Raw genomic sequence first — 14,681 nt, 5'->3', positions numbered from 1 at the left:
TTCCATTGTTGCTTGGGCCTGTAATGACTGTGCTACCTGTTCTTTACCCTGTTCTAAATGGGAGCTTCTAATGCCATGATGCTTCCCTGCTCTGCTACTGAAAACTGGGAAGTACTAGAGGAGAGGCAAATAACTTTATTCTCGTTTGCTCTCTGGAAGGGGTGTGTTCTGTGTGTGAGGAGAAAAGCAAAACAGGAATTCGGTAACAAATAGGGAAGCTCTGTTAGAAACTGGCTAGTGTTCACCAAACGTACTTCCTTTCCTCCCACATACACAAATGAGTGACATTTCCCACATTTCCCAGCCTCCCTTGCAGTTTTGTATGGCCATGTGACATTCTGGCCAGTGGAATGTAGGCAGAAGCAGTATCTGCCACTTCCAGTTCTGAGCCATTAAAACCTCTCCAGTGACACCTTCTTTGCTCTCTTCCACTATCAACCAGCTAGGTGGCAAGGGCCTGGGCAACCTTGCTAACCACATGCTGGAGAGGGCCTGAATCCCAGCATGGCCATGTGAGGCACAGCAGCTCCTCCACGCATGCCTGGTACCACAAGGTAACCATCAGCAAATGGAGAGAAACTAAACTTTACATAAGGAGAAATAAACTTCTAAGGTGTTAAGTCACTGTGATTTCAGAATATATGCTTTAGAACTAGCATCACCTTAAATACAAAAACTTAATAAATACTGCCATGTTCTAAAGGTCAATGACTATGAACATTCCAATTTAATGTACCTAGATGAGTAAATTATGGTGTCAGCATGGAATATTGTGTATCCATTAGGCCAGGGACAGTGGCTCATGCCTGTAATCCCAGCACTTTGGGAGGGCCAAGGTGGGCGGATCACCTGAGGTCAGGAGTTCAAGACCAGCCTGGCCAATATGGTGAAACCTTGTCTCTACTAAAAATATAAAAATTAGCCAGGCGTGGTGGCAGGCATCTGTAATCCTAGCTACTCCAGAGGCTGAGACAGGAGAATTGCTTGAACCTGTGAGGCAGAGGTCGCAGTGAGCCGAGATCACACCATTACACTCCAGCCTGGGTGACAGAGTGAGACTCTGTCTCAGAAAATAATAATAATAATAACAATTTCATGGTTGACATGAAAACATCTCTGTGCTATACTAATAAGTGAGGAACATTTAGGTTAGAAAACAAGACGCAGCATAATCCCATTTCGGTAAAGTTGTACGGTTAGATAATCCAGGCTCTGTGAACCTTCTAGAAGAATGTTCCCTAAATCATTAACAGTGAGGAATGTGTAACTTCAGTGATCATATCATCTTCCCCCATGTATTTTTCAGGCTTGTTTGACTTTTTACAATGCCTATGTTTTTAAATATAAAAACAACAAAGCTATGTTCGAGCACCAAGTATATTATTTTTCCTCCAGCTGACCCTGTAATGTCCATTTCCTTTAAGAGAGTTTCCCCATCAATACTGAATATCCTGAAAGCATTACTTCAAGCAAATTGGAAAACTTATGGATAAGAAAAACTTTTCCTACAATAATAACAATTTTATCAAGGCTCAGAGCACATCTGCACATTTCACAGTTATTTTCATTCATGTATAAAAAGTGATGTGACATAAACTGCCCGGTCTCTGCCCTCCTAACCCTGGGACAACAGACAGACCTTGAAAGCTGGATATTGTCATTTGGGAGGTGAGGAGAGGGCAATACAATGAAGGTCTCCACTCTAAAGGCCCTGGCTTGAGTTAAACAAGGAAGTGTTAAGGTGCAGAAAGGAGCTTCAGTGGGAGCTATGGCCAGGCTTCGAGATCTTTTCCAAAGAGCATGATGACTGGTGTGTCTCCACTGAGCTCCCTGCTTTCCAGCTAGACAGGGTGAAAGAACAACCAACCCTCTTCCTCTGTTATTAGGATCGCAGAAAAGGTGGCCATGGTTATGATCCTGCCTTTGGGGTTTAGGTCATACATGACTATACCTATGCTTAAACAGCTGTCATAAAAATAAAGTTTTGAGCAGAAATGTGGATCCAGAAAACAGATTTTTAGAAAAATTAAACTACCAATAATGTCCACAATGAACAGAAGGAGGCTGGTGGCTGAAGATCTATTTAAAGTCTACTGCAACAATCCTGCATGCATGATGAGGATAGAAAGAGAAAGGAAGGATTCAGTAACAGTATGCTAGGGTGCAAACCCAGGCCCTAAGCACCCAACAGATTCACAGAGTCCACGTGCTAAGTGCAGGGAAACTGAGACCACTCCAGGTATGTCAAGCAGAGGAAATTTAACATAGGGGATTGGTTACAAAGATATGGAAAGAACTCGAAGAGAACAAAAGAGAAGGACAGGGTAGAAGCAAAAAGGAAAAGGAGGTCACAGCTAGACACCCATCGTTAATGCTTCTAAACGCTGTCCCTCAGCCTGCTCAATCTGCTGTACTATGGAGGAGGTTGTGCCAGTTGGCTCTGAAGCCACCAAGGAAGTACTACATCAACCAAGACTGGAGCCCCCAAAAAGATTACCTGCAGGGTTGCTGGTGTTCCAACTCACCCCTTCCTTACTATCACTACAGCAATTGCTTGAATGGCCTCACAATAAAATCTAGAATCAGGAAGTTTTTCTCTTCCTCTTACTGGTCTACCACTAGTGCCTCCTATTAACAGAATTTAACAGCAAATGAGCTGGCAAGAAAGCCTGGAACATGTAGCTTTCAGGCTCCTAGCCCTAGCAGTAAAGAGTAAACCACAGCAAGGTAAGTGAAAGGCCAGCCTACACTCTTACCTGTCATTAACAAATGTCCATGCTGAAGAACGTGTGCAAGGCAGTAGGTAGGAAGAAAGGTGACAGGGAGGGTGGGGGTTATAGTCCTTGCCTTCAAGGAAAATCCTAGAGAAAATTTAGAATTGGGGCAATAGCAAAACTGCTCCTCTGACTCTGTGACAATCAGATCATTGAAATTAAACTGAAATGACCAAATTGGAGCCAGATAAAGCATGCCATGTGCACTCTCCGGAATTCTCTGTCTGGTGCGCTAATAATAACAACTTTCTCTTGTCGGCAGAATTGCAGCTGGTGCATATGGTACCATTGTGCAAATTTTTAAAAGGCATCTTCTCTGAGGTGGTAAAATATAAAAAGATGTCCCTTTAGGGAGGGTAAATTAGAAAAAGGTGGCACCTCTGCACTGATGAATTAGAAAAAGGCTTGCCATCTTCAGCACCAGGACTCTATTGACCCCTCAGCCAGTACCATTATGTAGGACATCACCTGCACAGTGGCAGGCTGCAGGCCACCTGTCATATGCTACCGTTTTCTAAGCCCTTTTATCTCTCATCTTATATGATCCTCACAATAGTCCCACAAAACAAGCATGAGTACTTCCCTTCTTACAGATGAAGAGAATTAAATGGCTTATTCCCAGTCATATACTAAATAAGTGATACAAGAGCTGGTAGAGATGTGAAATCTAATAATAGCTCCTCAATAATAATATTGAGCGCCTACAGTGAGGCAGAAACAGTGTGGACTTGAAACTCTATACATATGACATATGACCACAGTCAATTCTCTTAACAGTATGAGGTAGCTAGTATTCTCTTCATTTCACTGGCCAGTTTTTGATTGCTAGGAGAACAAGGACATCAGCGTCCTGGGGAAGCTCCCACCCCATGCACACAGTGTATGTGCTCAGTCCCCTAGCCACCATGAATGGCATTCTTTCATTTATTTATTTTTTTGTACAGTATTGCCTCACTCAAAGGAGGGAGGCCTAAACACAGTGAGATCTGAAGGGACAAGAAGACTGAATAGGAATATCTGAAGCTGGGATTTCCTGTGGGTTTTTCTACAAGTGAAACAAAAAGCTCCTTTGACTCTGGCTCCTTCAGGGTTCCAGGAAACAAGCTGGCATTATCTCTGCACTGAAGGGCCTTTGACTCCCACACTCACTGCAGACAATGCTAAAAGAACACCCAAAGGATTAGCGAAATGGCCTGCCAAGTCCCCAACTTTACAGAAGCTCTCCCTTGGTGGAAATAGTTCACAAGTGACAGCTCTGAAAATTTACAGAGAGCGGGCAAGGTTTGCTGGGAAGGCAATAAACTGAGTCCTCATCCTCCACTGTCCCATTGCACACTCAGGTTGGGTACATTTTCATAACGGTTTTATTAAGTACATTTTCACTGTGACTATTTCCTCCCTGAACTAAAACACCTGAGAAGCCAAGGAAGAAGGAAAACTGTGTTTAGAGAGAAAGGCAATGACAGGCGATCTGCTGAGCTGAACTTCTTTTAAGGTTAGAATGCCCTCTTTGGGTATGAAATTATACCAGCAAGAGCAGTGAATTTTCTGAGCCAGAAGAAATTCACAAACACCAAAATCCACACAATGCCCTAATGGAGAATTGTATAGAGCTTACATTTCATATAGATGAAAATGTTATATAGGCAGAACCAAAATTCCACTGCACAGTGAAAAAACAAAGATTTACTGGGTCTAGAACTATAATTCCTGTGGCAGAGCCAACCTACATGTGTTGTTACACAATCCATGATACATTTGGTATCAGTCATCCACACTAAATCTTCTCATCACCAGCAGCACTAGAGATACTCAGAGCCCAAGACAGAATCCTACCCACCAAAGGAATAGCTCACCTTGATTGTCATTGCTGGTTAGTATTTAACGGGGCACTTTGAGAGTGCCAACCCTTTTACTTCAGGTCTATCAATGAAAGCAGTTGTCCAGTTCATCCTGCAAGACCATCAGGGTCTCCAGAGCATGGACAGACTACAGGGTAGGTTATCATTTGTCCTAAGGCTGCAAAATGCAGCATCAAAGGATTCATCCAAGAGGCAGCATCTGGAAAGTCTATACGAGTCGGCCCTCCAAAGAGTCTAACCAAGCAGGAGAATCCAGGGATCAGACCAAGGATCAAAAACCAGGGAGGGGCCCGGCATGGTGGCTCATGCCTATAATCCCAGCACTTTGGGAGACAGAGGCAGGAGGCTTTCTTGAGCCCAGGAGTTTGAGACCAGCCTGGGTAACATAGGAAGACCCCATCTCTACAAAAAACAAAATAAAAGTAAAAATAGCCAGGCCTGGTGGCATGCTCCTGTAGTCCCAACTACTTGCAGGGCTGAGATGGGATTGGTTACAAAGGCATGAAAATAACTAGAAGGAAAACCCAGTAAGTTTTGAGGCCAGTAAGTAGAGGCTGCAGTGAGCTGTGATCATTCCACTGCACTCTAGCACCGGCAACAAAGGGAGGCCCTGTCTCTCTCTCTCTCTCTCTCTCTCTCTCTCTCTCTCTCTCTCTCTTTCTATATATATATATATGTGTGTGTGTGTGTGTGTGTGTGTATAAATAATATATGTATTATATTTATATATTATATATTATTATTTATATATTATATATTTATATATACATATTGTATATATACTATATATGTATATTATATATATACACATGTTGTATATATACTATATATGTATATTATATATATACTATATATGCATATTATATATGTACTATATATATACATATTATTTATATATATATATACCTCTCTCTCTCAAGGAGGTCTGGTGAGCCCACGGTTTTAGAAACTGAGTTCAGGAGGCACTCCCACTCAGAGCATGCTGCTGTGCTGCTTTATGGAGAAGCCAGTCCACACTCATGCTCAGGAAATGTGCTGAAGCTGTGGGTGAACAATAAAACCCTATGATATCTTGTGCTTATCTTCCCCAAGACACTCTCCTGTTCATCTGTTCCTCCCTTATGCAGAGCTGTGCCTCGTGGCTCAGAGACCAAAGGCAGCATATCAGCAGCCTGTCTCAAGAAACAGAGGCAGTACAATAGCAACTGAGGCTAAGAACTGGAAATGGAGGCGGAGGAAAAGAAGGGAAGGGGAGGGGAAGTAGCAAAACAGCTATTAAGTACAAGTCCATGATGCATCATCATCTCTAATTCCAAAATCCAAAATTCTCTGAGAACCACAAGCTTTCTCTAATTCATCTGGCAGTAATCTGATCTGACTGAACTCACACGGTGGCAGAACCTCATGTGCACAGATGTGAAGCAATTTAGAATCTTTATCCTACTTAGTGGGAGCAAGCATCTGTTTTGCTGTAGAAACACTAATGTGATTCAGATAACATTAATCTACTTGGACTGGATTAGGACAGGAGGGAGTCACAGATCACCGGACAAGCAATAAAGCAAACAGATTACAGGCAGGACTGGATGCTGGGGACAGTACAACCAAGTTTATAGTAAAAGCAGTTCTCTACGCATAAATGATGACAGGTTGTGACAAACACTGATCATATTGGACCTTCACCACAACTCTGTAAATTGAGGGCTGATATTATTACAAGGGAGGGCACTGAGATCTAGAGACACTAGAGGACTTACGCAGGGCCCTGACCCTTCTTCCCCATCCATGTCCTTTCACCTGGCCGCTCGGCCGGTTGTGGTTAACCAACACTTATCCACAAAAATAACAAGCAAGTTAAAGTATTTTTATCACAAGCTAAATGACATTTGTCTTTGGAATATACCCCTGTGCTTCCAGAAGATGCATTTGTCCAATGTTTCAGGAATGCACCATAATTCATGATAAATGATGAACCCAGGAGGTGTTGGGAGCACCGGAGGTGCAAGGGTTGGTTAGGGGATGCAGCAGTGCCCCGGGCTCATCAGTCCCCTAAATCTACCCCAAATTAGAATCGTGATGATGCGCTTTGATATGGGGAATGGACATTTTTCTCTCGCGAAATGTGTAGCTGAAGGCCCCTTTAGAGATTTTTGCCACTTCTGGCATATTGATCTTGAACATGCAATCGACATGAAACTGTGCTTGTGACCCAAAGCAACATTAAGACAAGTGCCTTGTGCTCTGCTTTCTAACCCAACTGTTACCTAATCTCCGTGCAATCTTTCAAGAGCCACTCCTGGTTGGGGGCAATTCTACCTACTCCTGCATGCCATGGTGGCTATATTACACATGCTGTTTTAAAACAATCCAATTCAATAAGTCTTTATTGTTACCATATATCTAGCATGAATTATAACAAGGCAAATGAGACAAGGTTTGTCCTCAAGAAATTTACCCCAGACTAATACAAAGACATATCCAAAATAGTATTTCTCTCCACTAAATTCCTGGTGATTTACACGTTCCCTGCTCTGTAAATGATTAATAATTATTCATTTTATTGGCAAAGACAGTCTCCTAATTTAGATACTGTCTTTTAAAAAGGATCTTTTACTCATTAAAAGAGAGAATAAGGAGTCAATAAAGCAATAGGCAAAAAATAGGCTGGTATAAAAATAGACACATAGATTAATGAAACAAAATTAAAAACCCAGAAATAAAGCCACATATTTACAACCAACTGATCTTTGACAACATTGACAAGAACATACACTGGGCAAAGAACACCCCTTTCAATAAATGATACTGGAAAAACTGAATGGCCATATGCAGAAGAATGAAACTGGACTCCTGTACCTCACTGTAAACAAAAATTAACTAAAGATTAATTAAAGTCTTAAAAATAAGACCCAACACTATAAAAATACTAGAAGAAAACCAAGGGAAAACTCTTCTGGACATTGGTCTATGCAAAGAATTCATAACTAAGACCTCAAAAGCACAGGCAACAACAACAAAAAAAGCATAGACAAATGGTGTTTTGTTAAACTAAAAAGCTTCTGCAGAAGAAAGGAAATAATCAACAGACTGAACCAACAACCTACAAAATGTGAGAAAATATTTGCAAACTATGCATCCAACAATATCCAGAATATGCAAGGAACCCAAACAATTCAACAACAATAACAAAAATAATTCCATCCAAAGTGGGAAAAGGACATGAATAGACATTTTTCAAAAGAAGACATACAAATGGCCAACAAGCATGTGAAAAAATGTTCAACGTTACTACTAATCAGAGATATGCAAATTGAAACAAGGAGATGCCACCTTATGCCAGTCAGAATGGCCATTATTCAAAAGTCATAACATAACAGATATTGAAGAGGATGCAGTGAACAGTGAAAAGGAAATTTTTAAACACAATGTAATTTATTGAAACCTCTATGGAAAATAGTATGCAGATTTCCCAAAGAACTAAAAATAAAACTACCATTTAATACAGCAATCCTACTACTGTGTATCTACCTAAAGAAATCAAATGTATCTGAAAAATACCTGCACTCACATTTTTATCACAGCAACACTCACAACAGCAAAAATATGGAATCAACCTACATGTTCATCAACACAGGACTGGATAAATAAAATACAGCATGCATACAAAACGGAAAACTATTCAGCCATAAAAAAAAATGAAATCATGCCTTTTGAAACAACATGGATGGAACCGGAAGCCATTATCTTCAACGAAACAAATCAGACACAGTAAGACAAATATCACATTGTCTCACCTATAAGTGGGAGCTAAATCATGTGCACACATGGATGCAGAAAGTGGAATGACAGACAATGGAGGGAGACTCAGAAGGGTGAGGACAGGAGGGGTGAAGGATGAGAAATTACTCAATGGATACGATGTATATTATTTGGGTGATGGACATCCTAAAAGCCCTGACTTGACCAGTAGGCAAACTATGCATGTAATGAAATTGCACTGTACCCCATAAATTTATATAAATGAAAAATTCACCATTTGACCCAGCAATCCCATGACTGGGTATATATACCCAAAGGACTATAAATCATTCTACTAAAAAGACACATGCACATGTATGTTTTTTGCAGCACCATTTACAACAGCAAAAGCATGGAACCAACCCTAATGGCCATCAATAATAGACTGTATAAAGAAAATGTGGCACATATACACCATGGAATACTATGCAGCCATAAAAAAGAATGAGTTCACATCCTTTGCAGGGACATGGATGAAGCTGGAAACCATCATTCTCAACAAACTAACACAAGAACATTAAATCAAACACTGCATGTTCTCACTGATAAGTGGGAGTTGAACAATGCAAATACATGGACACAAGGAGGGGAACATACACACCAGGGTCTGTTGGCAGGTGAGGGGCAAGAGGAGGGAGAGCATCAGGACAAACATCTAATGCACGCAGGGCTTAAAACCTAGATGACAAGTTGATACTGCAGCAAACCACCATGGCACATGTATACCTATGTAACAAACCTGCATGTTCAGCACATGTATCCCAGAACTTAAAGTTTAAAGATAAAAAAGCTGAACAAAATTTTACAGATAGTGTCAATATAAATTCATATCCAGATTAGCTGAAGGGAAAGTAACTCCCATAGGATATCTCATTTTGTTTCCACTGAGCCTGTTCTGACTCCTTGAAATGGGAAAAACAAAGGTAATGCCAATACCTTTTATCATTTATTACCTTATGTTTTCCAAAACAAGTTTCAAAAAGCTTTTCACACAATAAATATTTGAATGAAAGCACTTAGGTAATCCCAAATCACAGTCAAAAAAATATATAAAGGTTAAATTCAAATTATAGAACTTGTCCATTTTTCCATTCAAGTTACAATTTAAGTCAAGTAAAGAAAGACAAACAAAAGCTGCGTATTAGGAGGGATTGCAGAGCTCATCCTCCTGTACCCAAGGCCGATTAGCCAGCTGGGTGAGAGATGAGATCATGAGTTCTGGGTCAGTGAGTCACTCCCCTTCACCACGGCCCTCAGACACAAACAGCTGCAGGTCTCCCAAAGCATGTGTCCACCCTACAGAGCTGCCATCCCACAGAGGAGAAAATGTGAGTGAAAGTAATACCACAACCCGGAAATTAACTCAGTGTTCTACAAATGGAGAACTATACATCTCTTTCTGAAGGAAGAGCAGCACATTTTCATACACAGTGTGGAAGTCAATATTGAGTAAATTGTTTTCATAATTGTCATACCTAGGAGTAAATTCAGCAATAGGTATATTATAAATTAGTCTTTCTTCTTTCCTCCATTTATCCATCCAGCCTGTAAAGTATTTATTAGGCATCTAGTAAGTGCTAGAAACTTCTTAATGATTTGGAACACCCCGATGTGCCCAATCATTCTGATGAAACAGTATCCAGAAACTTCATGAGAATTAATTCTCTTTTTTCATGGGACTATAGGCTTCTCAATGGTATGGACAACTATATTTAAATGTATATGTATATATATATATATATGTATATCAATCAGTTTATAGATACACAAATATATGTACATATACATTTTTTATATTCAAGAGCTACCATGGTATCTGACTATATGGTTTATGCATCTCAATAAATACTTAAACTGAACTGAACTTCTAAAACTCCTGACTGGCTTCAAATGATATAAAAATAATAGACTTCATTAATCTACACACTGGATTCATCCATCCTAAATATAATTAAGAGTTTGGTCTAATCCAGTGAGAATAGAGTAAACCATAAGTGTACTATATAGATGAAGAAGTAAGGAGATAAGCCAGACAACTTCCTTGAGCTAAAGGAGTTTATACTGGAGTCAGAAAAACAGGTTATATCCATAACAAACTATAACAGAAGAAAGAGAGAGCAGATGATTCCAGAGAACCAAAGAAGGCTGAGAAGGATTATTGGCTAGATCGTAAATGAGGAATGACATTTTGATGTGTTCAGATTGGGAGCAAGGAAGATGGGTTCTGTAATATTCTTGGTGAGCAGAATAATGTTCACAATAAAAAGGCCAGCATGTCAGATTTAGGTGTTTAAGGGTCAGTGTATGGAAGGCTTGAAAAGGGACGCTAAGAATTTGCTTGAGGAGAGATAATGAGTCTCTGAAAGCCCTTTCCACAGAGGAACAATAACCCAATCAGATCTGTGCTTTGTGAGGACTGTCCTGGCAGCAGTGTGCAGTCCCTGCCTACCTTCTAAAGCTAAATATCAATATTTCATTCATTGGCCAGCCACAGTTTTCCCTTCCTGCTTCTACTTGGTGTGAACATTTGAAAGCTGATTGTAAAGTCTTGGCTCAAGAGAAGCAGCTGGTGAACCCTGGTTTTGAAAGAAAAAATGGATTCTGAATGGCTAAAGCATCTGGAATTTTAAAGATTGCATGATTGTTGCACAGAAGTCATTTGCTAAGGAATTTTTACCACAAAGTCATTAAAATCAGGAACTAACTAACAACAGAAGATTCTTCAAGGCCAAAAGTCTTATAGGACTAAATGGTGCTGACTGAAACATGGCTGTTCACTGGTGGCTCCAGCTGTGCCAGGAGGGGACCCTCCTCAACTCAGGGTGGCTGCCAGGGGAATCTCTGGAAGCAGTGGGCTTTGCTTCGGTTGCATAAGAACACAGCATATAAACTGAATTACAATCATTATTATCAAAAGAATCATTCTGGCCAGGTGTGATGGTTCACATCTGTAATCCTAGCATTTTGGGAGGTCAAGGCAGAAGAGTTGTTTGAGGCCAGGAGTTCAAGGTCAATCTGGCCAACATAAGGAGATCCCATCTTTTTTAAGGAAAAAAAAAAAAAAAAAAAAAGAATAATTCTAATTCTGGTCTAATGACCCTAACCTAAAATATTACCTATTTTTTTTGTAATCAGAAGCTTTGTGTGCTGGTCTTTAAATCTTGTTTAAGGGACCAGGCACGTTGGCTCATGCCTGTAATCCCAGGAACTTGGGAGGCTGAGGCAGGCAGATCACGAGGTCAGGAGATCAAGACCATCCTGGCCAACATGGTTAAACTTTGTCTCTACTGAAAAAACAAAAATTAGTTGGGTGTGGTGGTTGCACCTGTAGTCCTAGCTACTCGGCAGGCTGAGGCAAAGGAATCACTTGAATCCGGGAGGTGGAGGTTGCAGTGAGCTGAAATCACACCACTGCACTGCAACCTGGTGCAGTGGTGTGATTTTTGAGAACAGCACTCCATCTCAAAAAAAAAAAAATTCTTGTTTACAGGTCACCATTGTACCCTCTCTTTGCTCTGAAGGTCCTGCATCAAACTTTAACCAAAACCACAATAAAATTCAAACATCAACAATTTAGTCTCTAATCCTTCTCCAATCAAAATATTTAGACTTTATAAAAAGAAAACTTTTTAATGAACATGAGAAACTGACTTTTTTCTAAGTTAAGGTCATAATATTTGAGCAATTAGCAAGTGCTATTTTTGCCATTTAACAAAAACAGTAATAGTTTGCATCCCATTTTTGAAAGACACAAATGGATACATGCAGCATAGAAAAATGAGTTACAAGAGGCCGGACACAGTGGCTCACGCCTATAATCCCAACACTTTGGAAGGCCAAGGTGGGTGGATCACCTGAGGTCAGGAGTTCGAGACCGGCCTGATCAACATGGAGAAGAATCCCTGTCTCTACTAAAAATACAAAATTAGCTGGGCATGGTGGCACATGCCTGTAACCCCAGCTACTCAGAAGGCTGAGGCAGGAGAATTGCTTGAATCCGGGAGGCACAGGTTGTGGCGAGCCAAGATTGTGCCACTGCACTCCAGCCCAAGCAACAAGAGCAAAACTCCACCATGAAAAAAAAACCGGAAGAAAAATGGGTTATAAGAACAGAGACACCAAGCTGTTTGTCTACCTTGGTGAGATTACAGTAGATTTTAACATTCATTTACTTGTTTGCAGTTTTCTGTGCTTCCTGTAATGAGCAAGCATTACTTCTGGAAAAACAAAAACCAATAAGATAAACTTAATTTAGGAAACAAATAAACAAGGAATTGTTTCTGCAGCACAAAGAGCATTCACGCTCCTCTCGGAAGTTTTTGCTTCCTCTGGCAGGATCTTGGGTGAGCAATGAGCTTTCTGCAGAAAAGTCCTGGGGCCCAGCCCTGCAAGGTAACCACGACACCCAAAGCCTGGATCCCTGTTAACACCTAATGTAGTATCCTAAAGGTTCTGGCAAGTGAGCGTTAAAACAAAACATTAATCCAGATACCACTTCAAGATTTGCAATGAGATCTCACAATCTGTTCCTTCAATGTTTTAATAACTTTTCTGCAAATTGTCATCATTCGTTATACAAGAAGATAGTTTAAAAGGTATTTTATAAAACAAGGCTGAAAGAAATTAAAATTACCCCAAAGCCTCTTTTGCCAGAACTAACAATTCAGTCTTACATTTTGGGTCTATAGATACGCAGGATGGAGGCTGGGCCCAGTGGCTCATGCTTGTAATGCTAGTGCTTTGGGAAGCCAAGGTGGGAGGAATGATTGAAGCCAGGAGTTCAAGACTAGCCTGAGCAACATAGCAAGACTCCATCTCTAAAAAAATAATTAGGTGGGCATGGTGACATGTGCCTGTAATCCCAACTACTCAGAAAGCTGGGACAGGAGGATCTCTTGAATCCAGAAGTTCAAGGCTACAGTGACCCATGACTGTGCCACCACACTGCATCCTGAGGGACAGAGAAAGACCCTATATCTCTTAAAGAAAAACAAAAAGTTACCTAAAATCTAATATAGGTCTGTTCTGAATCACGGCTCCACCCTGTAATTTCAGTTTGGCCAGTGGCTGAGAACACAGCTGTGAGTGGCACCCACCAGGGTTCTAATCCTGGCTTTATGCTTATGAGCTCTGTGGGCTTGGGAACCAAGCACAGTGACCCTGAACCTCGTATTTGTCCTAGGGAAATGAGGACTGTCATCACGGTCCCATAAAGATGCAGGGAGAAGTTCATCAAAGGAATTCCTAATGAAATGTCTGGCACATTTTAAGTTCTAAAGACCCGCAGATGTTATTCTTCCCTCCTAGTACTATCATGTGTGATATGTGCGTAATGACTCATACTCCATGAGGTGCCTTCAGATCTTTTACCTCATTTGATCCTCAGACAATGCGATCAGAACAAAAGGCAGTAATTACTACCCCCATTTTTCTTTTATCTTTTTTTGTAAACAGATGAGAAAATAGGCTCAAACTCCAAGAGCCGGAAAAGCAGCATGTCCCTTGTCCAGGGCTCTTTTTGCTCTGTGGCACAGAACTGAACCTCAGAGGACTTCATGTATCATGCCAAGTGTAATAAAACTACATTTATTTTTAAATGTCCTGCTATTCCTACATTAATAAAATCCAACTGGTATTCTCACATTACTCCCAATTATTTAGAGTTTGCTTAGTAAAAAGAGGCACTAACGTTTTTTGAGAGCATGCTGGGTATCTCAGGCATTGGGTGAGGTGCTTCACGTCCACTGTCACAGTTAAACTGCATAACAACACTATGAAGCAGGTACTGTCATAGTGTCCACTTTATAAATGGGGAAAATGAGGCATAGCTAAGTCCAGGATTGACATGCAGGCAGACTGTCTCCAAACCCCAGCTCATATGGTCCTAGTGCTGCTCAACTCAAATTTGTCCAGTCAATGATAACACTTTGCAAAGTGAATTCCCATACAACAAAGCTAACGACACAGGGAGGCCAGATTATGAGTGTTCTCTTTTACATTTCAGGAGACTAAGGCTCTGAGAGGTTAAGCGACTGACCCAGCCCTGTGCTCGCCCAGCAAGGAAACAAGGCAGCAAGCACTCCCTAACTCCAAATTTCACTGACTTTGGAAAACCTCACATTCCCTTGCGAATATTTTAAGAGTGAGAAGGTAGAAGTCCTGTCATTGTTAAAAAAACAACCATCCACTCAGTGGTCATCACTAACAGCTGACCGCGAGACCCGCGCTCCGGGCGGTGGAAACCGAG

General features: G+C 40.8%; 1 protein-coding gene across 19 annotated transcripts in view; it reads right to left on the bottom strand.

The window, feature by feature from the left end:
• Positions 1-14,681, bottom strand: part of DISC1 (DISC1 scaffold protein) — a 380,547-nt gene that overhangs the window by 364,964 nt on the left and 902 nt on the right. The window lies entirely within an intron of this gene.

Source organism: Saimiri boliviensis, chromosome 14 (assembly GCF_048565385.1).
Source record: "Saimiri boliviensis isolate mSaiBol1 chromosome 14, mSaiBol1.pri, whole genome shotgun sequence".
Classification (NCBI taxonomy): Eukaryota; Metazoa; Chordata; class Mammalia; order Primates; family Cebidae; genus Saimiri; species Saimiri boliviensis.
Note: the sequence above shows the minus strand (reverse complement) of the source record. Positions and strands in the feature narration are given on the sequence as shown.